A 26,054-nucleotide genomic window follows, 5' to 3' on the forward strand; every position below is an offset into this window, starting at 1 on the left:
CAGCTGCACCATTTCACATTCTCACTAATGAGGATTCCAAAATTTCTCCACATCCTCACCAACACTTAATATTTTCTGTTTTGGTTTGTTTTTAATTGTAGCATCCTTATGGATATGAAGTGCTAGCTCATTGTGGTTTTGATTGGCATTTCCCCAGGGACTAATGATGCTGCACCTCTTTTCACATGCTTATTGGTTATTTATATATTTTCTTTGGAGAAATGTCTATATGAGTCTTTCACCTATTTTTAAATTGGTTTTTATGCTTTATTTTTCAATTATAACAGTTATTTATATATTCTAGGTAATAGACACATCAGTTGTATGTTTTGCAAATATTTCCCTAATTCCATGGGTGTTTAGTTTGTTATAGATCATATACAACTATGGATCTGGACAGTCAGAGCAATATATCCATAGTATTTCTGTTTGCACATCACTCCTTCACCGCTCTTTATCTGAAAACAGCACTCTCCTCTTCTCCTCTGTCTATGAGTTTCTAGCTAATCCTCTTTCATTTCCCTCCCAGTTTCCTATCTCCACATGTCCAAGATGGGCATGCAACCCACATTAGACCAAGTTGAAACTCCTCACCAGAATTTCTCACACTGTTTGCCAGTGAAAGACCTTTTGTTCTCTCTTCTGGCAAACCTGTAAGTTTGTAACAACCGAACTGCTTACATATGTTCTCCTCATGGTGAAAAGTCCTTTAGCAGTAGGAGAGAACGAAATTCACAAGCAGAGAAGCAGAGCAGAAAGGGACAGAGAGTGGCTGTGTCAAGATCCCTGTTCCATTTTCCCCCAGCTATACCCCTGCCCTTCTTTGTGATGTGAGCAAATAAAGTCGTTTTTAGGCTTGATTGAGTTGGAGTTAGGTTTCTGCCACTTGAAATTGAAAGCTTCCTGACTAATGCAGTTAGCATATGGCTTCTCAAAGACTTCACTGGCAAGTCTTGTGATACTTTTGTATTACAAGGATTTGTAATACTTAGTCCGTGGGAAGAAATGAAACAGTAATATAACAACTGAATCAAATTTGGAAAAATATAGACTAATACTCCTTGGGAAACCGGATAAAAATGGTTGAGTTTATGGGAAAGAGACTTGTAGGGAAAAAGAGTCATTCCAAAGTGAGTTGCAATGAATGGAAGATGACAATGAATCACACCATATGAATCGATGATATGAAATGGCACGTAGAATGGCCTTTGAGGTATGGAATAATAACAGTCAAAGGTACTGTGAGTCAGAAGCCGTTCATGTGAAACACACTTTGCAGAGCCCACCATGGAGACTAACTGTCAGACCAGCTGGCACGCAACACATGGGGATGTAACAGGCTTTTCTCTATTTCCCTTCTGTGTCATCTCTCTGTACCTTTCTGTTCTTCCATCCTCTCCTAACAGTCTATTTTTGGCCCTTGTAGACCGTGTAAATATTAGGAATCTCTGTAGGAAGTTTTGGAATTTTAAACAACCAAAACAAAATCTTTTATAAATTACACAGACAGCAAATTCTGCCTTGGTACTAGTTTCCATGCTATGACCTGAGGAGCATTCCTGAACTATAGCTTTGCTGTCTCTTACAATTCCTTATGTTTCCTCCTTGAGGGTAAAGTTCAGGTGTAGGGAGGATCTTGATCAATGGGCTATTACATAGGTAAGTAAATCAAAAGAACGGGGAAGAGAAAAATGTAAAACCACTAGCAGTTAAGCTGTTATATTTTAACTTGCAAATGACTTAAGGAAAGATTCTAGGGCCTGAATAAACTAAAATAAATCTTATGCAAGTGTTAAGTATTCTTGTAGTGCTCTTTGCATAATCTGTGCTTCTAGGATGACCTTCATTTCAATCTGGGAGGAATTCTTCATCATCTCTCCTTGATGAAAAGTGTTGAATATCAACGTCTCTGGAATGGAATTACTTCTTGAGAAAAGGCCAGATGGACCAGATCTATATTGCTTTCATGGTGTATTAGTTATCTACTGCCTGTGAGAAATTATCCCATAAGTAAGTGGCTTAGCACATCAGGCTTTTATTATCTCAGTTTCTGTGGATCATGAACTTGGGTGTGGTTGCGCTGGGTGGTTCTGGCTCTAGGTTTCTCATGCAATTGCAATCAAGGTGTCTTCCAGGGCTGCAGTCATCTGGAGATGTGAATGCAGCTGGATGGTACACTTCCAGGCTCAGTCATGTGGCAGTTGTCAGGAGGCCTCAGTTTCTCCTACGAGACTCTCCATAGGTCAGCTGGAGCATCTTCCAATACAGCAGCTGCTTCCCCCAGAGTGAATGACGCAAGAGACAGACCGAAATAAAAGCCAAAATACCTTTTATGATCTGTCATCTGGAGTCACACTGCTTTATTTCTGTCACGCTTCAGTGTCAGCACGAGCCCACATTTAAGGCAGGAGAAAAATCAAAGAATTTGTGGAAGCAACTTAAAACAGCACAGATAGTAAATATTAAAGGTAGTTAAAATGTAAATTCAAAGAAAAAATATCAATTTAATAGAATAAAATTATAATTTTTATTAAAAAATAAAAATTTAAATTTAAAATATTACTTTAATAGAATTAAAGCATAGAAAGAAAACAGCTTTAATTAGCAGTAGAATAAGCCATCCAATGGAAATTAGAGTGAAAAATCGTATCTTTGATTATTTGAAGACAGTGCGAGATGGCAGATTTTTCGTGAGCTATCTTCACAGCTGCTTCCCCCGTCACTTAAAAAATTATTTTATTGAAGTAATATATACACATGCTTAAAATCATTAAGTGGTGCTAAACTCTGATAATAGTGTATTTTGCTCCAAGCCTCCTCGGCCAATAGTCCTACACTCCAGAGGTAAACACTTTAATTCCTTTGTTGATTCTTTATATGTTAACTGTTTATCTCCACATATGTCTCTACTATTATTTCTTGGTTTACCAATTTGAGATATTTTGTATTAACTAACTGTTACTCTTACCAGAAAGAGATCCTGACCCAGACTTCAAGAGAGGGCTCTTGGAACTCATGCGAGAAAGAATTCAGGGCAAATGCCTAGAGTAAAGTGAAAGCAAGTTTATTAGGAAAGGAATGGAATAAAGAATGACTGCTCCAGAGGCAGAGCAGGGACATGGGTTGCTCAACTGAGTATACTTATAGTTATTTCTTGATTATATGCTAAACAAGAGGTGGATTATTCATGACTTATCTAGGAAAGGGGCAACGATTTCCTGGAACTGAGGGTTCCTCACTGTTGCGGGAAGTCAGGGACCCCAAACGGAGGGACTGGCTGGAGTTGCAGCAGAGGAACATAAATTGTGAAGATTTCATGGGCATTTATCAGTACCCAAATAATACTTTTATAATTTCTTATGCTTATCTTTACTTTAATCTCTTAATCTTGTTATCTTCGTAAGCTGAGGATGCACGTCACCTCAGGACCACCATGATAATTGTGTTAACTGTACAAATTGATTGTAAAACATGTGTGTTTAAACAATATGAAATCAGTGCACCTTGAAAAACAACAGAATAACAGCAATTTTTAGGGAACAAGGGAAGACAACCATAAGGTTTGACTGCCTGTGGGGTCAGGCAAAAAGAGTCATATTTTTCTTCTTGCAGTGAGCCTATAAATGGACGTGCGAGTAGGAGAGATATCACTAAATTCTTTTCCTAGCAAGGAATGTTAATATTAATACCCTGGGAAAGGAATGCATTCCTGGGGAGAGGTCTATCCACTCTGGAAATGTCTGTCTTATGCGGTTGAGATAAGGACTGAGATACACCCTGGTCTCCTGCAGCACCCTCAGGCTTACTAGGGTGGGGAAAAACTCCACCCCAGTAAATTTGTGGTCAGACCGGTTCTCTACTCTCGAACCCTGTTTTCTGTTAAGATGTTTATCAAGACAATATGTGCACCACTGAACATAGACCTTTATCAGTAGTTTTGCTTTTGCCCTTTGCCTTGTGATCTTTGTTAGACCCTTACTAGTAGTTCTGCTTTTTGGCCTTTGAAGCATGTGATCTTTGTACCTACTCTCTGTTCTTACACCCCTCCCCTTTTGAAACCCTTAATAAAAACTTGCTGGTCTGAGACTCAGGCAGGCATCACGGTCCTACCAATATGTAATGTCACCCCTGGCAGCCAAACTGTAAATTTCCTCTCTTTGTACTGTCTCTCTTTATTTCTCAGCTGGCTGACACTTATGGAAAACAGAAAGAACCTACATTGAAATATTGGGGGTAGATTCCACCAATACTCCCCTTTCTAGACTACACAGGAGAACTTCCAGATGTTGTCATGGCATTGACAAACTGTCAGGGTGCTGGTGGGAGTGTCTTTTCGTGTGCTAATGCATTATAATTAACACATAAGGAACAGTGAGGACAACCAGAGGTCACTGTCATTGCCATTTTGGTTTTGGTGGGTTTTGGCCAGCTCCTTTACTGGGTTCCATTTTATCAGCAAGGACTTTTTGACCTGTATCTTGAGCCGACCTCCAATCTCATCCTGTGACTGAGAACACCTAACCTCTTGGGAATGCAGCCCAGTAGGTTTCAGCCTTATTTCACCTAGCCCCTATTCAAGATGGAGTCACACCGGTTCAAACACCTCTGACATTATCATAGATGAAGATTTAGCTCTCTTACATGTCACCTACATGATTTCTCATTTTTCCCATGTATTATAGAGACCTTTTTACCAACATAATCATGACTGGTAGTTGATTCTTTATGTGAAAATAGTGAGTTAAAGCAGGTAATCATAAGAATTACATATAAAATTACTGATTATTTTATCATAACAGAAAGCATATAATCCTTTGAAGCAGGGCCAAGGACTTCTTCTTGAGTATGGGCCTTGCAAAAACCAAATGCAGAGCACATCTTTAGGGATGGGGTTGCAGTTTTGGTCTCTTTAAAGTAGTGCAAGAAATTAAAAACATTTGCAAAGCAAACTGAGAACAGAATACTTCCAGAGTTTGGATTATTCTCTTTAGTCGTTACTAGTTATCTCTCTAATTTTTAACAATATTTTTAGTGATTTGTCATTATGAAAGCTTTCAACTTAGCTTCCTTACAAAGAACTCTTTGTCTCACCCTAATTTCATTAGTTTTTATAATATAAAAGAAAATCAAATTATTACTGTAACAAATACAACTGAAATAAATGGGTTTGCAAACAAAAATCCACATAATTTTGGGAAGCATGGAGCTCACGAGTGAGCACCAAGTACACGGCGTTAGATTGGGCTCCCACCCCGTTCCTGCTGTCACAGTGGACATTTATTGAGTACTGACTGTATGCCAGGATCTGCCTTCAGTGCTCAGACATATTAATGTATTTTAAGGTCTTAATAGTCCTATCTCATAAGTCCTGTTATTATTCCTCTCAGAAAAATAATGTGAAATTTGAAAATAACCAAAAGGGACTCCTGGGTGTTCTTTCAGTACACCACTGGGATTTGACTTTCTGTTGACTGGGCTATTTTACAACCATGTAGAGGAAGAGGCTAATTTATATATTTTTGTGTGGCAGAGATGCAAATAGTTTAAGTGTGAAAGAAGAAATAACCCCAAAGGGTATGATTTATGACTGTGTTGGATATTATCAGTTTTGCGTTTGACCCAGAAATCCTATTGTAATTATTAAATCATATGTATCTTCTCAAATGCTCTTTGAACTAGGTTAACATCTTACTGATTTACTCAATTAATGACCTGAATACAATTTTTGACACATGTTCATTTAACGTTTCTTAGAGAATCATGATTTTGTCTTCTTGGAAAATAAACTTTTAGCATCTCATTTTACAGATGAAGATAATAAAGTGAAGAGAGGTTGATGGTTGCCCAAGGAAGTGCAGTGGTAGAAAATGGTATGCTAGGGGCTTGCATTCAGTGTACATGGGAATCCGTCAATGTAATTTGCAAATGAAACCAAGAGTGCCCATTAATCTGGCAAGTCAGTTATATTGAAGAGAACATCTATTGTAGTTAAATTATTGTTTTTAGTTAAATTCAGTGTGAATTTCATCGAAATCAGTAATATAAATGGTATTTATATTAATACAACTATGAAAATATTACTTGTTCCAGATTGAATTATGTTTTCTTTAATATACAGATTTGTTACCCTTCTTGATATTTCTTTTTTCCACATCATTGTTTCCTTTTATTATGTGATTTTATGACTAAATATTTTCAGCAACTATTCAGTGCCAGATAGGTGATAGGAATACCTCAGTAAGCAAAATAAGCAAAACCCCTGACTTTGTGGAACTTATACACTAGTGGGAGGAATGCAGACAATAGTCATAACAACTAAGTAAATTGCACAGTTTACTCCAAAGTAAAAGTACTTTTGGTCAGAGCAGGGTAAGAGGCATGCTAGGATGGAGGGAATGCAATTTTGAATAGCATGGTCACTGAATGCCTCATTGGTAATGCACATTCTGAATATAGACCTGAAAGAAGAAAGAAAGCTATGTTGATTAAAAGGCGAAGAATCATCCAGGAGGAGCCAATGTGAGGGCTTTGCCTGGTCTGGTGTGGCCAAGGAATGCCAAGAAGGCCATTGTGGCTGGAGCAGGAGACTCAGTAAAGAAGAGAGGATGAGGAGGTGAGTTCAGAGAAGTAATTAGGGGCCACGATATGTTAGGCCTTTGTGGTAAATGAGATTCTTAATCCCATCCTGCATCCATCCCTTTGTAATGTGAGTTTGCAGACCTTTCAGCTGGAAGTAAAGGGCATGTCTCTGATCCAGGAGACTGAGCTCAGCTATGTGACTTGCTTAGGCCAATGAGATGACAGTGCACCAGTTCAAGCCTGGCCTTGAGAGACATCCTATATTTCTGCTTGCTGTCCTGTGCTTTTGTCATCACTGTGAGGAGAACTTTCCCTGACTTCTGCTGACCCTTCAGACTTGTCATCAGAAAGTCATTTATAGTAGACCTAAGCCTAACCCACAGCTAAGAGCCAAGTCCAACCACAACTGCAGCTTAGAGGAGAGCCATCCGAGGTCAGACTAGATGAGCCAATCCATAGTCAATCTGAAAACTCATAAGCAAGTCAATAATACTCATTATTATAAGGTACCATAAAGGGGTTTGTTATATAGCATTGTTGGGTATTTTGATGTTAGACCCAAAAGATTTGTTATTGGTCTGAGTGAGGATGCGAGACAAGAAGAGGAGTTATGGGTGATACTAAAACTTGGCCTGAAAAACCAGAAATGATGAAGTTGCCATTAACTGTGATGAAAAGACTGAAAATCAAGGAGATCCAGTGTCAGGAAGATCAGATGATCAACTCTAGACATATTAAGAAAACTTTGGGAAGTTGTGCTTTTCTTAATAGTGGAATAAATAATTCAAATCAACCCCGTTACTTAAGACATATTTAAAGCTTGACAAAATATTAATAAAACATGCTTGAAGGTGCCAGAGGGCAAATAAGATCATGAAGAAATACTGGGCTATGATATGAAGGAGAATATAGGCTCAAGACTTGGAAGTTCCTTTTTCCTGGGGAATATGTGCTTATCTCACAATGGGCAGCTGGGAAGTTAAGAAATTCTGAGAGCCTCTCAGAGTTAGTGGGACAAGGATTGAAATCCAGGAACCAAAGAGAAACAGTGAGTAAAACTTCTCACTTGGGTTGAGACCATAGAAACTTGCACAGCAGGACTAAGAGCAAACTGTGGGTACTCTGGTCTTTGCATAGGTTGACTTAATCTTACCTTAATCTCTGAAATTTGAATGAGGTGATTCTGATAGAAACAAATGTAAATCCTTTCCAATGGAAGATCATATCATTCTAGATCTGAATTTATATTTTGAAATAATTTGCTAATACAATGTGTGATATATGGTAAAAAATAACTAGGACCAAAAAAAAGAAGGTAGCGTGAACAAAGCTCAGCAGAAATAATAAATAACAGAAACAGACACATAGAGGATGACAATGCCAAAGTTACCAAAAACCAAATTTTTGAAACTATGCTTCTGATGAAATTCTTGGTTATTTATTTATTTATTTATTTATTTATTTTTGCAGAGAACTGGAAAACACAAAAATTACTGAATGGGAAATCTGTGACTGGAAATTTCATGAACTGAAATTTGGAATTCAGTGGATAGCACTTTACACACAGCTGAATAGAGAATTTGTGAATTGGAAGATAGGTAAGACAAAAACTTTCAGAAAGAAGTACTGAAAGAATAAAAGGATGGAAGGTACAAGATAAAAGTTATGAAAATTTCAGTGAGAAAGTCTTACATATAAGCAGCTGAAGTATAGCAGAAGAGGGAAAATCATTTGCAGAAGAAATATTTTGATAAAGGTGAGAAATAGTCCCAAACCAATGAAAGGCTGGTAATACACTCATATCAATTATATAGCCTTTTCAGCCTGGTTTCTTTCATTCAGCATAATGCTTTTGAGATTCATCTATATTCTTTCATGCATCAGTAGTTCATTTCTTTTTAATGCCAAATAGTATTCCATTGTATGAGTGTACCACAGATTGTTAGTGCATTCACCAGTTGATGGGTGTCTTGTCCATTAGGGCTGCTATAACAAACTACAATGATCTGGGTAACTTATAAAGAGCAGAAATTTATTTCTCACAGTTCTGGAAGCTGAGATGTCCAAGAGGGCCTGCTTTTTGATACAAGATCGCTGTCTTCTCACTGTGTCTTCACATGGCAGAAGGGGCAAGAAAGCTCTCTGGAGTCCTTTTTATCAGGGAATAACCCCACTCATGAGGGTTCTTCTCTCATGACCTAATGACCTTCCAAAGGCCCCACCTGCAATAGCATTACATTGGAGATTGAGTTGCAATGTCTTAATTTTGGAGGGATACAAACATTCAGTCTGCAACAATGGACTTTTGTGTTAGTTTCAGTTTTTGGTGACTTAAAGTGTTTATAAACAATTACGTATAGACTTTTGTGTGAACATATGTTTTCATTTCTTTCAAGTAAATGCCTACGTGTGAGATTGCTAGATCATATGCTACATGGATATTTACCTTTATAAGAAGCTACCAAACTGTTGTCAAAGGGGCTGTAACATTGTGTATTTCCATCAGTAATCCATGAAAATTTATGTTGTTCTGCATCTTTGCCAACAGTTGATGCTACGATCTCAATATTCGTGTCCCACCAAATTCGTATGTTGAAATCCTAACTTATAAGATAATGGTATTAGGACTTGGGGCCTTTGATCCTGATTAGGTCATGAGGGCAGAATCCTCATGAATGAAATTAGTGCCTTTATAAAAGAGGCCACATGAAGCTCAGTCACTGTTTTTATCATGTGAGGACACAGCTAGAAGGTGCTACATGTGAACCAGAAAGTGGGACCTCACCAGACACCAAAACTGCTGGTGTCTTGATTTTGGACTTCCCAGCCTCTGGAACTATGAGAAATAAGTTTATGTTGTTTATAAGGCACCTAATTTGTTATGGCAGCCTAAATGGACTAAGACAGTGTGTTTTCAGATTGACTAATTTATATTTCAACCATTCTAATAGGTTTATAGTGGTATCTCATTGTAGTTTTAATGATTAATGATGTTGAGCCTGTTTGCTTGTGCTTCTTTTATACCCATCTCTCTTCTTTGCTGAAGTAGTTGCTCAAATTTTTCTTTCATTTTTAAAAATTAGGTTTTTAAAACATTCTTGTTATTGAGCTGCGAGAGTTGTTTTTCAGATCTGTGTTTTATAAATATTTTCTGTCTATGGCTTGCTTGTATCAGTCGCTATTGCTGCAAAACAAAACCCTGCAAAAATCTTAGTAGTATACAACAGTAGCATGTGTTTTTTTGTGTGTCTGTGATTGGGCTGAGGTTTGACTGATCTGGGCTGGGGTTGTTTACATGTCTCTAGTTCTAGGTGGGTTCTGTGTTTTCTCTACATGCATCCTGAAGCAGTATGCTAACTTGTGTGTAAAACAGCAAGCAGAAACACATAAATCCTCTTGGGTGAAATGGCGAGTGATTGCTAATGGGTATGGTTTTAAATTTTGAGATTATGAATACTTTCTAAAAGTAGTTGTAGTGATAAATGCACAACTCTGAAGAAACTAAAAATAATTCAGTTGTACAATTTAAATTAGTCAATTGTATGTCATATAAATATATCTCTATAATGTTGTTTAGGGAGGAAAAAAGCAAAGAAAAAGTCACATTGTAATGATGCTTTTGCCTCCCTGAAAGTGTCTTGGGTCAAGATGAATATTTATTCAAGTTTTTTCTCTTTAAGGAACTGTAGATTCTGTCTTCTTTTTTTCCCAAGAAAATAACACTTTGAAAGCATTTAAAAGGAAAGAAAGACAGATAAACAGGTGTGAAGTTTCTTAAGGCCTATATTCAGAACTGGTGCATTGCTCCTTCTATACACATTCTGTTGGCCAAAACCTGTCATATGGACAAGCCCAAAGTCGGTGGACCAGGTAGTATACCACTTAGTGAGAGTGACTAGCAAAAACCACGGCTACAGGAAGGGGTAAGAAAATGAAAGTGATCATTCAATCTATTATGTATAGCATGTTCTTGAATAATTTGCTTCATTTAGTATCATTTGCCCATAACATTGATGAGAAAAAAAGTTGATTCCCAGCTGGGGCCACTGTATGTGTGGAGGTTGCGTGTTCTACTGATGTGTACTTGGGAGTTCTCCTGGTGCACTTGAGGTCCATGGGCATGGCTATGTGGTCCCAGTCTGAGTAAGGGTGGTCAGGTGTGAGAGGCCCTGTGATGGGATGGTGTCCTGCACAGGGCTGGGTCTGCCTTGTGCTCTGAACTGCCACAGAGGCTGAGGCCATCGGTGACCCTGAACTCAAATAAGCAGGTTGAAAAATGAATGAATGAGTACAAATTACTGTCAAATACAAATTCATAGTCTATGATAGTTGTACAAATGCACAACAATAAATAATGCTGTAGAAAGCTCTCAGCGAGCCTGCCCTATTTGTGATTGTTTGAACTACGTGTTTATAGGAGGTGCTCTTTACAATTTTCACATCGTAAATATTTATTTCTTGATTTAGCCCACCACTACTAACACTGTCCCTCAGTGATTCACCAAAAATTGAGTAATTATTTTATTTGTTTTTATTAATCTTTCTTAAATGTATATACAACTCACATTTATCCCAATGTTTGCTATTAGAAGTGTTTGGGGTCTTTGTTTAGAAGTTTGATGATGTTTTTGTGACCAGAAATATGCCAGAGGAATTTGTATCAATTAGCCTGTGGCAGAATTCATTTTGTTAGAGTCCTTTTGCTTAAAGTTGCAGTTTCCAAGAACCTATCTGTGTCAAGTGAGGATTCACTGTATATGTTTAGATATTAACATTTTAAAGAAAAGCAAAGAAGTGAGTGTCAAAAATCAGGACAGTGATACCTTAAGGGTGAATGACAGGCAGTGTTTGGGAGGGGAGGATACTGAGGGGTCGTGGGGAGTGCCTTCTCTTACAGGCTATGGGTTGTGGGGAGCCCCTTCTTTTACATGCTGTAGCCCTTTGTTTGTTGTTTTAGTGTCACAATTGTCACATCATCTTACATTTTTTATTAGCTTGTCTATTTATTTCTTTTTCAATTTCTCTCAGTTTCCATGTTTTAAAACCCCATTTCTTTCCACACTATCTCCTACTTATTATTTAGATTTTCTTATATACTGAGAAGTTCAATGACCTTTTAAAACAGTTTCCATGAAAACAAAAACCAAATGTTTCTTGGGACACTCCTTTAAAACCTAACCTACTACTGTCAAGTCATGGCATTTTTTTATTCTTTCTGAAATAATCTTTAAGGCCTGCTTTTCATTTAGAGAGTATCTATGATGCTCAACAGGATTTAATAAAGGATAAAGAAGTTATTATCAGCTATATTTTAGAATCTTAGGATTCAACTGGATAGATACCTTTTACACCTATGAAACAGTTAAGCAGTAATGCTTTGCAGAAAGACAGACAGAGATGGGGCAAGAACACTACATCCCCTCCAGCTCCTCCTTCAGAGCTTCTCAATCTTGGCTGCACTTGGAGAACTTTAAAAACAATGCTGACTCAGAGCCCCACCTGCAGAGACTCCAATGGGATTGATTTTGGGTGGAGAGTAGGCATCAGTATTGCTTCAGAGACCCAGGCATTCGAATGTACCTCCAGAATGGAAAACACCACTCTGGTTGTGCAATGTCCTTTAGTGGCTCCCAGAACTCAGCAACACCAACTTTTTTATTTTGCAAAATACAAATATTAAAACACCAGTGAAAACCCATCCTCTACTATCATCAATATACTATTAAAAATATATTTTACCACCCCAACATAGTAAGTATTTAATTAAGCAGTAAGGTAGTGGTCTTTACACAGAATAAATTGAGCTTTCAAAAAAATCCTCTTTAATTGCCATTGTATTATTTTCTCTCTCATTGCATTGCAAACAATTGCAAATTTTTTCATGAGTCATCACGAACCCCTAGAGGGTCATTTGAGAACTCTTGGAGCCAGGTATACTGATGGTTATTTTCCTGGATCAGAAGGCAGCAAGTGTTTGTTCCTTCCTCATCCAGCCCACTGAGTCCCTGAAAATGAGGCCATCTTTCTGTCGTTCCTTTTCTTTTCTAGTATCACAATCTTGCAAACACCTGGAAGTAGTAGAGAAACACACATTGATTTTGAGAGCACAATATCCTTTTGTAAAGTTTCAAAGATTAATTATGCCATCTATGACACCTCCTTTTGAAGAGATGGTACTTATACATTCCTGATTGACCCATTTTAGTGTGTTTTTTAAAAACATGGTAAATACCAACATATGTGTGGTTAGGTTCAAAAAACAGCTGAGGGTGAGTTCTCTTACTGTTTCTGTGCTCTCAACTTTCTGAATATTCCTTCCTGTGATGAACCTTGATATGATGACATAATCAGGAGACAATGAGTGGCCCTCTAAGATGAAATATCCAGATAGCTTCTTCGTTTCATCTTAGATAGAGATCCTGAGTCAGTGGGCAGCGTATGCCATTAAATTTTTTAAAAAAATCAGTACTTAAAAGGCAAATTCCTCAGAGAGAACATAAAAGAGAAACAAATATAGTTTGTTTGATCATCAGCTTCCGTCAAAGCTGGCGTCTCAAATTCCGAACACTGCATTGTTTCTTCCCCACTCTGTTTGCCAGCCAGTGTGCTTTGGGGACTGTGTTCCTAGTTTTTCAGAAGGTTTGGCTTAGCCCTCTCATGCTGATCTTTGTTGGACTGAGAAGTAAAGATAATAATTTTTCTCATACAATGGCAATCATCAAGAATGTCCGAAAAGTATAGCCTCTATGGATTTTTGTATTTAGATATGAAAATAACAAAGCATTTTATTTTCTACATATGTCAGGCACACTAAATCACCTCCTACTGTTTGCTAAATTTTCAGTAAGCACCAAAGGAAAAAAATATTTTCTTTCAGGCGAAGTACTTGAAATATGGAATTGCGATGAAAATTTCAGGCAAACCTGAAAAAGAAGGGAACAATCGTACTCTTCCAACTGTGCATGAAACACTTGGCTCCCGGGCTAGGTGCCTCGTTTTCTGTGATGGTAGGTTTGGGGACCCATGAACTTGGTTCCAGAGAGAGACTGTTGAAGGTTCAGTTGATAAACTCTCCTTTGAGAGAAGAGTTCATACTTTTCCTAGGAAGAAAATATTGTTTTAAACTTTGGACACAACCATCTGAGGGGAAAAGACAACTGACGATCTTAAATATCAAGTCCAATCCTGGCAAGGCCCCCAGTCACAGCCCTGATGGGTTTCTGTAGAATGCTGAGTGGATGGAGAGCCAGACAGTCCTGGGATGAAGACAGTGATCCCAAGCCACTCATGAAAGTGCTCACAGCTTGTAACCGAGGGCAACCAGTTTTCTGTTTCCCCCACAGACAGCCTCTGGGCTATCAGTTGAGACTCATCCTGCATCTCCGAATTTGGTAATGTAATTCCATGTTTAACTCTCTCATCTTCTGCTCTCAAACTCTGCCATTTTACATTTAGGCAGAATTCTAGGATGATTATGCAAATGCCTTTCTGGGGGCTCCTCTCTCTTATCTCAGTTGTATTTAGTACAAATGATTCTCCATATCAGAGGGACTTTTCTAGAGTCTGAGATAGGACTCATGTTTTAAATAGGGTTGGATAATTTTATAACAGTTGATAAGTAAGTGAAATGTAGCCATAATAATATCTACACACTTGGTATGTTTATTGTTAGGGTGTGAGGGGACATATTTCTTTCTGTTTCTCCACATTTACCCCTTAGTGTTGACAAGGAAAAGTCTTGGCTTCCATGCTGATGCTTTGGAATCTTTTGCCATGATCAGAGTTCCCCTGATCATTTACCACACTGTCTCAGGGAGTGGTTCCCCACAACACATACAGTACTCTTGAGTCTAGAAGGCACTGAATTTAAAGTAATCAACAGGTAGTCTGAAAGAGAGGGAAAAGGAAGTGGAACTTTAGAAGAGTAATCTGCAGGGCATGGTGGCTCACACTTGTAATCTCAGCACTTTGGGAGGTTGAGGTTGCAGTGAGCCAAGATCAAGCTATTGCACTGCAGACTGGGTGACAGGGTGAGACTCCATCTCAAAAAAAGGAAGAGTAATCTGTGTTGATATAGGTTTGAAGGGCTAGGAGCTACGGATGGTGTCATTGGTGAAAGCATTCGGAGGGCTTGACAGATGGTGCCATCTTCCATGGATTTTAATTTTTACAAGAGCACCCAAAGGTATCTTGTTCCTTTTCTTCTGCTAGTAATTTTCTTTAGCGTCAGTATGTTGTCCTTGCAAGCCCATATCAGAGTGGTCATTAAATGCCTAAACATTAAAAAGATCAGGAGACAGACACTCAAATTACACCAGAATACATTTGACTCAATGGGGGGAAGAGATGGGTGGTGGCTACAAGACATTAGAGCCATTTTATTCCAGGAATGAAAACCTTCAATTAATATCCCCCAAAATCACCTATAACACACGTGGATCTGTGCATAGTTGAGATGGAAGTGGAAAAGCTAACCCTACATAAGAATAGTTGCTCAAGCGTCGTCCAACATGTGAAATTTAACAATTATACATAGTGCTCAAGTATAGTACATTTCCTAACCTAAGAGAGGATACCATTTGAAACATACACGATTGTGTAATGAGAGGTTAGTTCAAGAGGGTGCAGACTCAGAAGGATGATAAGAAATACCTGACACAGCCTTCTTAACCCAAACTCATCTCACTACAGTCTGTCGGGTTACTTTATTGTCTATAAGTTGCTTAACTTAGATCTTTAAAAGCACTGTATATTTTTGTTTCACAAAAGATAATAGTTACTATCAATGTTTTCTATTGAAAACTAAGAGTCAAATTCTCCTTAGAGCATTTCTTTGTTGAGTTAGACCTCTGGGACCAGGTGGAGCACATTAACAATTTTAGCTGAGATTCTGGGTTCAAGAGTGAGAATAGAGGAAAGCAGTGGCACCATGGTCTGGGACATTGCGGAGTGTATTTTTGTGTGTTGACAAGGAGTGAGGCAAAAGATATGTCTGCTTCAGCATAGGTCTTAAACTACTAGCTTTTTTTTTTTTTTTTTTTTTTTTTTGGAAAATTTAGAAGATATAGAGAAGCCCAAAGAAAAGATTCAAAATACCTGTAGCTTCATCTCTCCAAAAGTATCTCTGTTAATATTATAGTATAAATCCTTCCTCTCTTTATCCATCTTATCTTCCTCTTTCTTTTTTCTTCCTCATTCTCTTCTCTCCTCTACCTCCCTGGCTGACTGCCTTCTTTCTTTCCTTTCTTCTTTCCTTTTACTTATATTACACATATGGACTTATAACATTAACTTTGTTCTATGATCTTACACATCTCCAACTCCATGGGGATGAACTATAAATCATTTCACCCTATTATTGAACTTTTCATCTATTTCTGTACTTTTGCTATTATAAGTAATGCTTTATTGAACATCTTTGTAGTTATTATTTTGAAACTGCTGGGTCAAAGGGTATAAACATTTTAAGGTTTTTGACATAACTGTTAAAATTGTCAATTGACTTACAAATGGGTTTTACTATTTTTTCTTCTACTTTGTAGAATTTGACAGTACCCATTATTCTGAGTTCCTAAAAGCACTGTATTTTATCTTTTTTAAAAAATTATTTCTACTTGAATTTTATTAAAAATAGAATAGTTTTACTGAGTTGTTTTTTTTTTTTTTTTTTTTTTTTTTTTTTTTTTGTATTACCCCTTCTCTTCTGGTAAGTCATCCCAAGTACCAAGGAGAACAAGAAACAGATATGGAAATCTGCTTTTGGGTGAAACCAGGAGACAGTTAAAAGCCCAGAAAACAGAATATTTGAAAGTGCTGCCAAAAGCAGGGGTGATCAATTGACATATGATACATGGAGGGCAGCCTGGAGAAGATGCTGGAGAGAAAGGACACTGGAGTTGCAAATCTCAAAAAGAGTCATCAGAAACCTTGTTTTCCAAAACAAGGTTGGCAATAGTGGGAACCTTGGTGTGCACCATCTGCAGCTGCTTCTCTCTCCTGACTTGGTGTTGATAGGATAGGCTAGGCTGTTTGAGGACATATAGAAAAGCCATATCTGCAGAAAACAATTTACTTATGTGACTTAGGAGGAGAAAGACTTTGCAATGGGAAAATTCAATAGCTGCTCATTATCCTGAGCGGAGAGAGAGTAAAGGCCAAACTCATGGAAAACTAGGAATCATGGGAAATGTTTCTACTAGTGTGGTCCATGCCCCCGGCTCTTAGGCATATGGACTTCCTGCAATTAGTTGTTTAGGAAAATCTCAGCTTTTAATGATGAATGATGAAAAAAAAAAAAAAAAAAAAAAAAAACAGAACCAACAGAGGATCTAAACCAAAATACCATAGCAAAATGAGAAAAGAGATAGGAAAAAGTGGTAGATAAAAAAACAATTTCAGAAAAAACAGCTTGCCATGCATCAGATAAAGAATTTCATGCAAACTTTTTATTATGAGTAATGGTGAAATGCTAGAGCTGAGGGAACGGACCGCAGGAACACCAGAGAGGGTGAAGGGAGGATGTGGAAGAAAATCGAAACTACCACAGAAATGCAGGTAAAACCCAAAGAAACACAAGGAGGGATAGACACTGCTCAAATCCCAGCAGGAGACAGAAACAGAAGTGACAAAATTGAGTAAAATGACTTGAAAATAAAGCATTACAAAAACTGAAGGGAAACTGAGGAGTCTGGAAGACAGCAAAGGTGATCTGACATGCTTAGTGGGAACTCCTAAAGAAGAAACTGAAGGAATGCAACAGAACCAATATTCAAGTCAGAACTCAGGGTAACTCAAGGCTGGGTGTGGTGGCTCACACCTGTAATTCCAGCACTTTGAGAGGCCAAGGTGGGCAGATCACCTGAGGCCAGGAGTTCAAGACAAGCATGGCCAACAAGGCAAAACCCATCTGTACTAAAAATACAAAAAATTAGCCCAGTGTGGTGGCAGGCACCTACAATCCTGGTTACTTGGGAGGCTGAGGCAGGAGAATTGCTTGAACCTGGGAGCCAGAGGCTACAGTGAGCCAAAATTGTGCCATTGCCCTCCAGCCTGGGTAACAAGAGTGAAACTCTGTCTCAAAAAAATAAATTAAAAAAAAAAAAAAAGAAAAGATAACTCATAAAATGAGAGGAGTTAAACTTAGATGTTGTAGGGGCACTCTGTACCACAGGGAAAACAGATCCATTTCAAGATTCTGGTAAACTTACTGGGCTTCAAAAAAGATCGAAATCAGCTCACTCTCCGCTCATAAGGTTATTTATAAGGGGACCAATAAGGCTGGCTTAGTCCTCTCCACAGCTTCATTCACTGTTAGAAGCAAGGCATCATACTTACAAATTTATAGTCAAACCATTGTTTTTACTATACAAAAAATAACCCAGATTGTCTTTAGCATATTCCAAAAATATTGATCTCATGAGCTCTTGAGGAAAATCTGTAAGAGAAGTTTTGGGAGTGACAATTGAATCTACTTATTTGTAGTACAAAAATATGGAAATTAAGTCAACAAAACAGAAGGTGAGGGATACAGAGCCAGACAATATAGAAATGGTATAGCAAACTTTGAAAGGATAAGAAGGATCTCACCTTATGAATACTGTACAAAATAAATAAAATGAATAAATGAATCCAACAGCACACTCAAATATAATATATACTATGATCAATTTCTGGACTTACTCCATAAATACAAGGATGATTCGACATTAGATTGTCTATTAGTAAATATCTTATTAATAGATTTAAGGGTAAAAGCCATATGATTATCTTCAGAAGTACTAAAAAGTTATTTTACAAAATCAAATACCTTTTCTTTTCTTCCCAAATACATTAGCACTCAGAAGGACTTCTTTCCCGCCCCCCCCGCCCCCGAGACAGAGTCAGCTCTGTTGCCCAGGCTAGAGTGCACAGGTGCAATCTCGGCTCACGGCAACCTCTGCCTCCCAGGTTCAAGCAAGTCTGCTTCAGTCTTCGAAGTAGCTGGGACTGCAGGAGCACAACCACCACACCTGGCTAACTTTTGTATTTTTTAGTAGAGACAAGGTTTCACCATGTTGGCCAGGCTGGTCTCGAACTCTTGACCTCAGGTGATCCACCGGCCTCTGTCTCTCAAAATGCTGGGATTACAGGCATGAGCCACTGCTCCCAGCCAGGACTTCGCTATGACACAAAATTTACAGGCCACAAATGAAAGACTAATCCACCAATTGCATCAAACCAAAAATCTTCTGCATAGACAAAATGTCACATAAATGAAATCAAATGAAGTGTGTCCCAAACTGGTATCTCATATTATAGACCAGGGCTTCTTTCTCTCCTCCTATGGAAAGAGCTCTACAAAAGAACAAAATATTAGCAACACCATAATAAAACAGACAAAGACTGTGACAGATTTTTCATAGAAAAAGCATATATAAATGGCTCTATAAAATCCGGAAACGAAATATCCAATGTTACTCAGAACAAGAGAAACTCAAATTACCAAACCCTGAGTGACCTTTTTTATCTTTCATATAAATGACAAAAGGCAAATAATTTGATAACGTTAATGACAGTGTGGGGAAGAGACACTCTCTTATGCTACTGGTGGAAGTGTTAATTGAAATGATATTTTTGGAGGGTAATTTGGTAATACCTGTCAAAATTACAAATTTTGCACACACCATTTCACTCAACATTTACTTCTAGGAAATTATCCCACAGATAAACTCATTCATTAATGGACTGACATTTGCACAAGGCTATTCACTGAAGCATTGTTTGAGTAGCAAAAGATTGTATACAATGAAAATACTTATAAATAGGCCTTGTTAAAGAAACCTTTGGACATTCACACAGTGGAATCATATTATGTAGCTATAAAAGAGAATAAGGACATCTTTATGTAACAGTGTTTTTGTTCTTTTGGGCTGCTATAAAAAAGTACCACAGACTAAGTTGCTTATTAGCAACAGAAATTTATTTCTCACAGTTCTGGAGGCTGGGAAGTCCAAGGTCAACTTGCCGGCAGATTCAGCGTCTTCCTGGTTCATAGAAGAAGGCTTTTAGCTATGTCTTCATATGGTAGAAGAGGGAAGGGTCTCTCTGGGGCCTCTTTTATAAAGGCATAATTCCAGTTCTGGAGGGCTTCTCCCCACGGCCTCATCACCTCCCAAAGTCACTTACTGCAAATACCATTATCTTGAGGGTTAGGATTTCAATATATGAATTTTAGAGAGACACATTTGGACCACAGCAGTCAGTATAAAAATATCTTCAAGATACATTCTTAAATGGAAATAGTCCAGTGTAGAATTTGGTGTAAATATGCTACCATTTGTGAAATAAAAGGGGAACATATGTATAAGCATTTGCTTGTACATGTCTCTTAAACGATATGCAAAAACAATTAATGTTGGGTGTTTATGGGGAGGAAACTGAGTGTTTGGGCACAGAGACAGGAAACATTTATTGCATACTCATTCATCCATTTGGAATTTTGAACCATGTGAATTATCAACTCCAAAAGTTAAATACAAATACATTAACTATTCTTTAAAATGCGCCTCCTCTTACTCCTCTCTCCAATAAAATAATATAAAATAAAATAGACCACTAACTTGTAGCCCTTCAAGATATTTTCTATGTAGCCTTGGGCTTCATTTTCACTCTCTGCTCATGTTTATACTCATTGCATCTTATGTCTCCAGTTCCTTTGCTAGGTCCTGAGAGGAGAGTCCGTATTTCCCCCTCCTTCTCATTTCCCCAGAGTCAGAATTCAAGCCCTCACTGGACCTTCTGGCTTTTTGGCCTCCTCCCCATTTGTTTTCCTTCATGCATACACAGGAGGCTTTCTTCTTGCACTTGGGAAGGGGGAAGGACCAATGCTGTGAGCAGGCTAGGGCCAGAGGAGAATGAGGACAGCCTGCTTCCTGGCCATGCCTGGTCATTGTGGGGAGAGGGAAACTTAGAAGCTGACAGAGCTGTTTTCAAAGTACATTTTGTGAGGCTTTGGGAGTAAGCATCATCTCCCTGGACTAAGATGATAAAGGTGAGGCCGCTCTACCATTCTAGAATCCACTCCTGAGCTATCGCCCCAGGAGCCAGCTGGAAGCTCCTTCAGGCAGCCTGGAGGCTGCAGGGGCCAGGAGACCATGGCATGAAGCAGCAGATGGCCCAGAGGGGGCATGTCGGAGGCATCCTTCAGGGCTCCCAGAGGTAACAGGGGGCATTAGCCACAAGAGAAGCTTCCCACTGAGAGCCGGGCTGTGTGTCATGGGTGGTGGGGCTGTCAGGATGGAGGAACACTCGGAGCCATTCAAATTTGAACATGAATTTTGATCTGATTCACATTTAAGTCTAGTGACCAGGTGAACTTTGGGTTATTAGTTCACATTTGTTGAAATAATTTTAAGTCAAAATATCTGTGAGAATTAGAGATATTTTGAAGGCAAAATTGTCCTCTCTGTTTGGAAAGACGCTGTTCTTAAATAAGAGAGGCCTGTCCAATCCAGCCAGCCTTCAGTGTGCAGTGGGCGCCCCTGCAATTATCTGCAGCATCCCAACTCCTTCTCAGCTTTCTTGCCGCTGTGCGTATGCCCACGGCTTCCCTCTTCCTGGAAACCCCACTCCGCCCACCCTCTGACCTGGAAAATTCCTATTCATATTTTAAGACTAAAACTAATTCCTTTTAAAAACACTTCTTGCCCTTTCCTGTACACAGATGGAGTTTTCATTTCTTCCCTGTGCTCCCAAAATATACTGTGTCTACTTCTGGATAGCACTCACTGGGTAGCATTGTAAGTCCAAGCTCATGGGACACTCCACAGTGGGCTTTTAGAGGTAAGAGTCAGGCTTTCCTGGGTTGTACTCTTAGCCCTGAGCACAGTGTGGGGTACCCAGCAGCACTGCATGAAGGGGGCATACATGATTGGTTCTTTCTCCATAGGATGCAAGAGTAGTGGCACTGAGTGAATGAGATGAAGTTCTCATCTTCTGTGTATGCGTCTCTAACAGGAACTTTTTGGAAGTGAAAGGGAGGACAAAGTCAGAGCAAAGGGTGCAGATGGACAGCACAAGGGTATGGGAGGTTCTGGAGCCTCTGCCACCTCCATCCCACTTGTAAATGTCTAACAGATGATGCATTATTGTATGTGCTGTTCACTAGTGAAATGGCATTTGAAAAGTTCTATATTTTAGATTTTCTTGCAGCTAGTCTCAATTCACGAGGTTTTGGTAATTTGAATTTGATAGTTATTGACCAGTTAATTTCTCAGCACTGCTGAAACAAGCCTTAGTAAGAGAAAGGAAACAGGAAAGTAGATGCTGTCTTTCTTCTTCCGTCTATTAACACCCTTTCAGTAACATGATAAAAACAGATCCACAGAAGCAGAGGAGGCTGGAGCCATCAGCGGCCATGGTCACAGACACCCCATCGCTTTGAGCTGAGCCACGTGGGCAGTGTGTGCTGAAGCTGAATGAGCCTGCCCTTCCCTTGCCTAGGATTAACCACAAGAACAACAGCTCACAGTCAACTCGGCTTCATCCTTTCTAATGCATTTCATACTGGAGCTAATGCTATGGGTGTCCAGCCAACATCCACTTAACTGATCAGGGTGCCTGTGTCCCAGCTGCTGTGGCTCAGGCTGTCCCTTTCTCTGCAGCTGCTGGAAGCCTCCTGACCTGAAGCTGTTCCTCTCTCTCTCCTTCCCACCCTCTGAGTGTGTCTGACCCGCAGGGATCCTTCCTCATGCTCCCACTCTTGTTACTTCAGTCTCACTTTTCCATTCACTCTTTTTTTTTTTTTGTCCAAAGATCATAAAACACAGAAAGGGCAGTGATTCCAGCTGTGTGTTAACATTGCGTGGGAAATTGTTTCCAGTACACATTCCCAGGCCCCACCCAGAGCTCCTGGACCAGCGAATCCCCTGGTGGTTCTGATGCAGGCAGCCTTGCCTTGATCTGTGCATGTTCACCTGGCATCCGCTGTAATGGGCATGAGTACCCATTCCTGTTGCTCCCCCTGGGTGACCACTGTTGAGTTGCCTAATTTCCCTATGCTGCCATTTTCCCATCTATAAAATGGATGCCACCCACCTAACAATATGGTTGTGAGGATTAAATCCAGTAATCATGAAAGCATGAGATCTGGTTAGAAAGTTTATTAGCTAGGAAAAATTTGTCAGATTATGAGAGAGACCAGACTGCAGTGAATTAAATAAGAAGAAAGTTAATTTCCATCCCTCGGCAGAGAAGGTAGACACATCAGACCTGGGATGTCATCAGTGACCTCGGCTCTTTGTAACTCTCTGGTCTGATATTCCCAACATTACTTCATAGTCCAAAATAGTTTCTAGAACTCCAGCAATCACATTTAGGCTCCAAACAGGAAGAAGGAGGAGTAAAACAAGGGCATACCACCTCCTTGTCAAGGAAATGTCCTGAAGTTCCCATATCACTCTGCCACTCATATGGCAGAGAGCAGAGCTTATTCATATAGACACATCCAGCTATCAAGGGGGCTGAGAAACGTCTTTTACTCCAGGAGGCAATGTTCTGGAGTAAAATGGGTGTTCTATCCCTAAGGAAGGAGAGAATAGTTATAGGGACAACCATCAGTGTCTACCACAGAAAAGGAGCTTTGATGCCAGCCTTCTTGGATTCAAATCCCAGCTCTACCAGCTACTAGCTTTGGGAAAGTTACTCAACAATCTTGCCTCAGTTTTCTTATCTGTAAGTGATAAGAATAATGCTGCATGCCTCAGAAGGTTATTATAATGATTAGATACTCCAATATAAAGTGTTTGGTGTACAGTGGGTGCTCAATAAGTGTAAGCCATTATTATCACCGTTTTGAATTTCCATCCATTGTGTCCATTGTTAATATCTGAGAGTCCAAAGAAAGTAAGACAGTCTCAAGATGATTTCACCCCCATATGAATCTAGTGCCACAATCCTCCCAGTTGTACTTGAGGTTCCCTCCATCTGAGTCACTTCAGTGGTTTTTGCCCAGATGATGGGACATGACCTTCAGAAGGCTGCTACTCGTTCCTGAGTCCCTTGAGGGCCTCAAGTGTTCTAGCTAATGAATACTTAAGTCACTCAATGTTTGCTGACTAAGTGCAGAGGAGCCTGGCTCCAGTGGAATTGGGAGATGGGGGTGGAAGGGTGTGAAGCCCAGCTGAAATGGGCTCAGTGGGACCATGGGCTAATGAAGTGGATCCCACGCCAGAGCAGAGGGGGATTGTGAGAGGAGGGGGTGCTGAAACACAGGGCTGGGTGTGGCTTTCTTTTCTGGCTTTGCTCTCTTGCTTGTGGCAGCTCTTAGAAGACTGATTAGAACAGGAAGTAGGTGTTGCTGGTTAGCTGATTGATAGATGGTTTTTTTCTTCTGCAGGCCGATTGTGTGTGCTGACATGCACCAGGCACAAAGGGCCCTGTTTGAACCAGGAGAGGGCCATCCTTTACAGTTCTGATCCTCAACACCCCAGCCATTCTGGGTTTGTGGTGTGTGTCTGGTCTACAGGGGGCCCTCATGTCTTAGGGGGCAGACGATGGCCTGTGCACACAAGTGGAATAGAGAGCTTATCATCCGGTTGCGTTCCGCCTGGAAAAACACTTTCATTTTCTGTGTCTGTCTAAGGGTAAACTACTGAACACAGCAGAAGTTCTTCATAAGGTAGCTCCTTGCATTTGGAGTCTAGACCTTCAGGTTTAGGGAGGAGAGCTGGAACTGCTCACTTGGCCCCTGTCTGGTCATGAGACATTTGGAGTGGCTTATCACTTTTTGTTCAGTTTTTCATTTATGAAAAGAGAGTAACAATATATTCTGCTGGCTTTGCACTTTTTTTTTTAAGGGAAAAAACCTGAAAAGTAGAAGAGAAACCTTAGGAGAGAGGATTAGTTACATTTCCAGAAATTAGTGCTGTGGGTTTTCTTGGTTTAGCTACTTGTAAGAGCAAGTGAACCATAGTACTTGTATGTCTAATGACTTCCTACTTCCCTGATATCAAATCAACCTTTCCCTGCCTCTCATAGATTTTCCCCTCCTTCATCAATGCTCAGGGAGTCGCCCCATCCGTCAGAAGCCCCAGGATTCAAAATGGGGATAGCTGAGAACTTGGCACTATTCTATTCCGAGTGTGAAATATGTGGCAAATTGTGTTTGTGTAGATACATTTCTGGATACAGATGTTGTGGCAGAGGGAAGATAATAAATGATGTGACCTTTACCCAAGAATAGTTTAGAAAATAGATAAGACACACATCCATAGAGAACCCTAACAAAAAGAAGGACCCACCAAGAGAGTGGGGTATTTGACTGTCAGGAAAGAGTAGTCAGGTCTGCCCACCTCTCAGGACTGATTGAGAGGATTGCATGAAGATCAAGAGGTTATGTATATGAGGCACTTTGTAAACTGTAAAGTCCTATGCCCATATTGTAATTTACTCTTGGTTAAGGAATGCTTCACAAAGTGGGGGGCAGCGGGGGGGATCCAAGACTGACCTTGAAGCACAGGAGGATAAAAGACGAGGAAGGGCATGGTCAGGAGAGATGTGGGCTCTGCTCACATTACACTTGAGAGTTTGGTGTCTGTGGCTCCATTTTACAGCTAAAGACACTGGGAGTCCAAGGGTGAGCAGTTTGTCAAAAGATACAGTGAGAGACAGAGCAGGTCTACAGCGCTTTCCATGTAGTTTGTGAGAACCTAATGTGAAGTTCAAGCTCAAAGTCACAGACCTAGGTCAACCAGCTCCAAGTCTCGAATTTATCTTCTGAAATTGCTTCCTTCAGTGCAGGGTTAGCAAAGGGAGAGTATAAAGAAATGAGGCCAGGAAGACTGATCTCAAAGTGCTCTACAGAAGGTTTTGGGGTGGGTGGGGAGCCTGGGGGTTAGCAGACTAGACTGATTAACTGGGTGGCTGATTTCCAGCCTTGTTGCTAAAAAGATTTTAGAGAAACACAAAGGACCCAAAGCAGCAAGATAAAATTAAGTTAAAAGAAGTGAAGAAATAAGGCAAAGAGAAGATAAAAATAGGAGTGAAAGATGAATCCAGAAGTGAGGCTATTGCATAAAATGCATAATGTAATTTCCTGTGCATTTGCTGGAGATGGACCACACATTTGGCTCTGCACAGCATGAACAGGGAAACAAAATCAGTCCTACGATCTGCGGCATCCATAAGGGGAAGAAAGGACGTGGAGAAGATTCCCCTGTTAGGGCAGAGCTGGGTTGAGAGTGTTTCTGTCTCTCGAAGTGCAAGAATCCCTGATAAAGACCTGGATTTGGCCACAGGAAGGGCAGGGGAAGGAGTCTAGCATCCCACTGTTATGATAGCATTTTCCAGGTTGCTTAGTGGCGGGAATGGGTTGAGGGGTGAAACAGGAGCTGTGGCAGCACCTCAGAGACCGCAAGCGGCCTACAGAGTCAGTGAACCCAAGCAGAGGAGCCACCAGACAATTAACAAGCCGCCTAGTTCTTCAAGCTGGAGACAGA

The 26,054-nt window shown here is 39.8% G+C and overlaps 1 long non-coding RNA gene across 1 annotated transcript; it reads left to right on the forward strand.

Moving 5' to 3' along the window:
• Positions 1-1,302: 1,302 nt before the first annotated feature.
• Positions 1,303-2,328, forward strand: LOC140709555 (uncharacterized). Its single transcript, XR_012090052.1, has 3 exons — positions 1,303-1,659; positions 1,836-2,010; positions 2,136-2,328. It is a non-coding gene; the product is annotated as an uncharacterized lncRNA (long non-coding RNA).
• The last annotated feature ends 23,726 nt before the right edge of the window (positions 2,329-26,054 follow it).

Source organism: Chlorocebus sabaeus, chromosome 21 (genome assembly GCF_047675955.1).
Source record: "Chlorocebus sabaeus isolate Y175 chromosome 21, mChlSab1.0.hap1, whole genome shotgun sequence".
Classification (NCBI taxonomy): domain Eukaryota; kingdom Metazoa; phylum Chordata; class Mammalia; order Primates; family Cercopithecidae; genus Chlorocebus; species Chlorocebus sabaeus.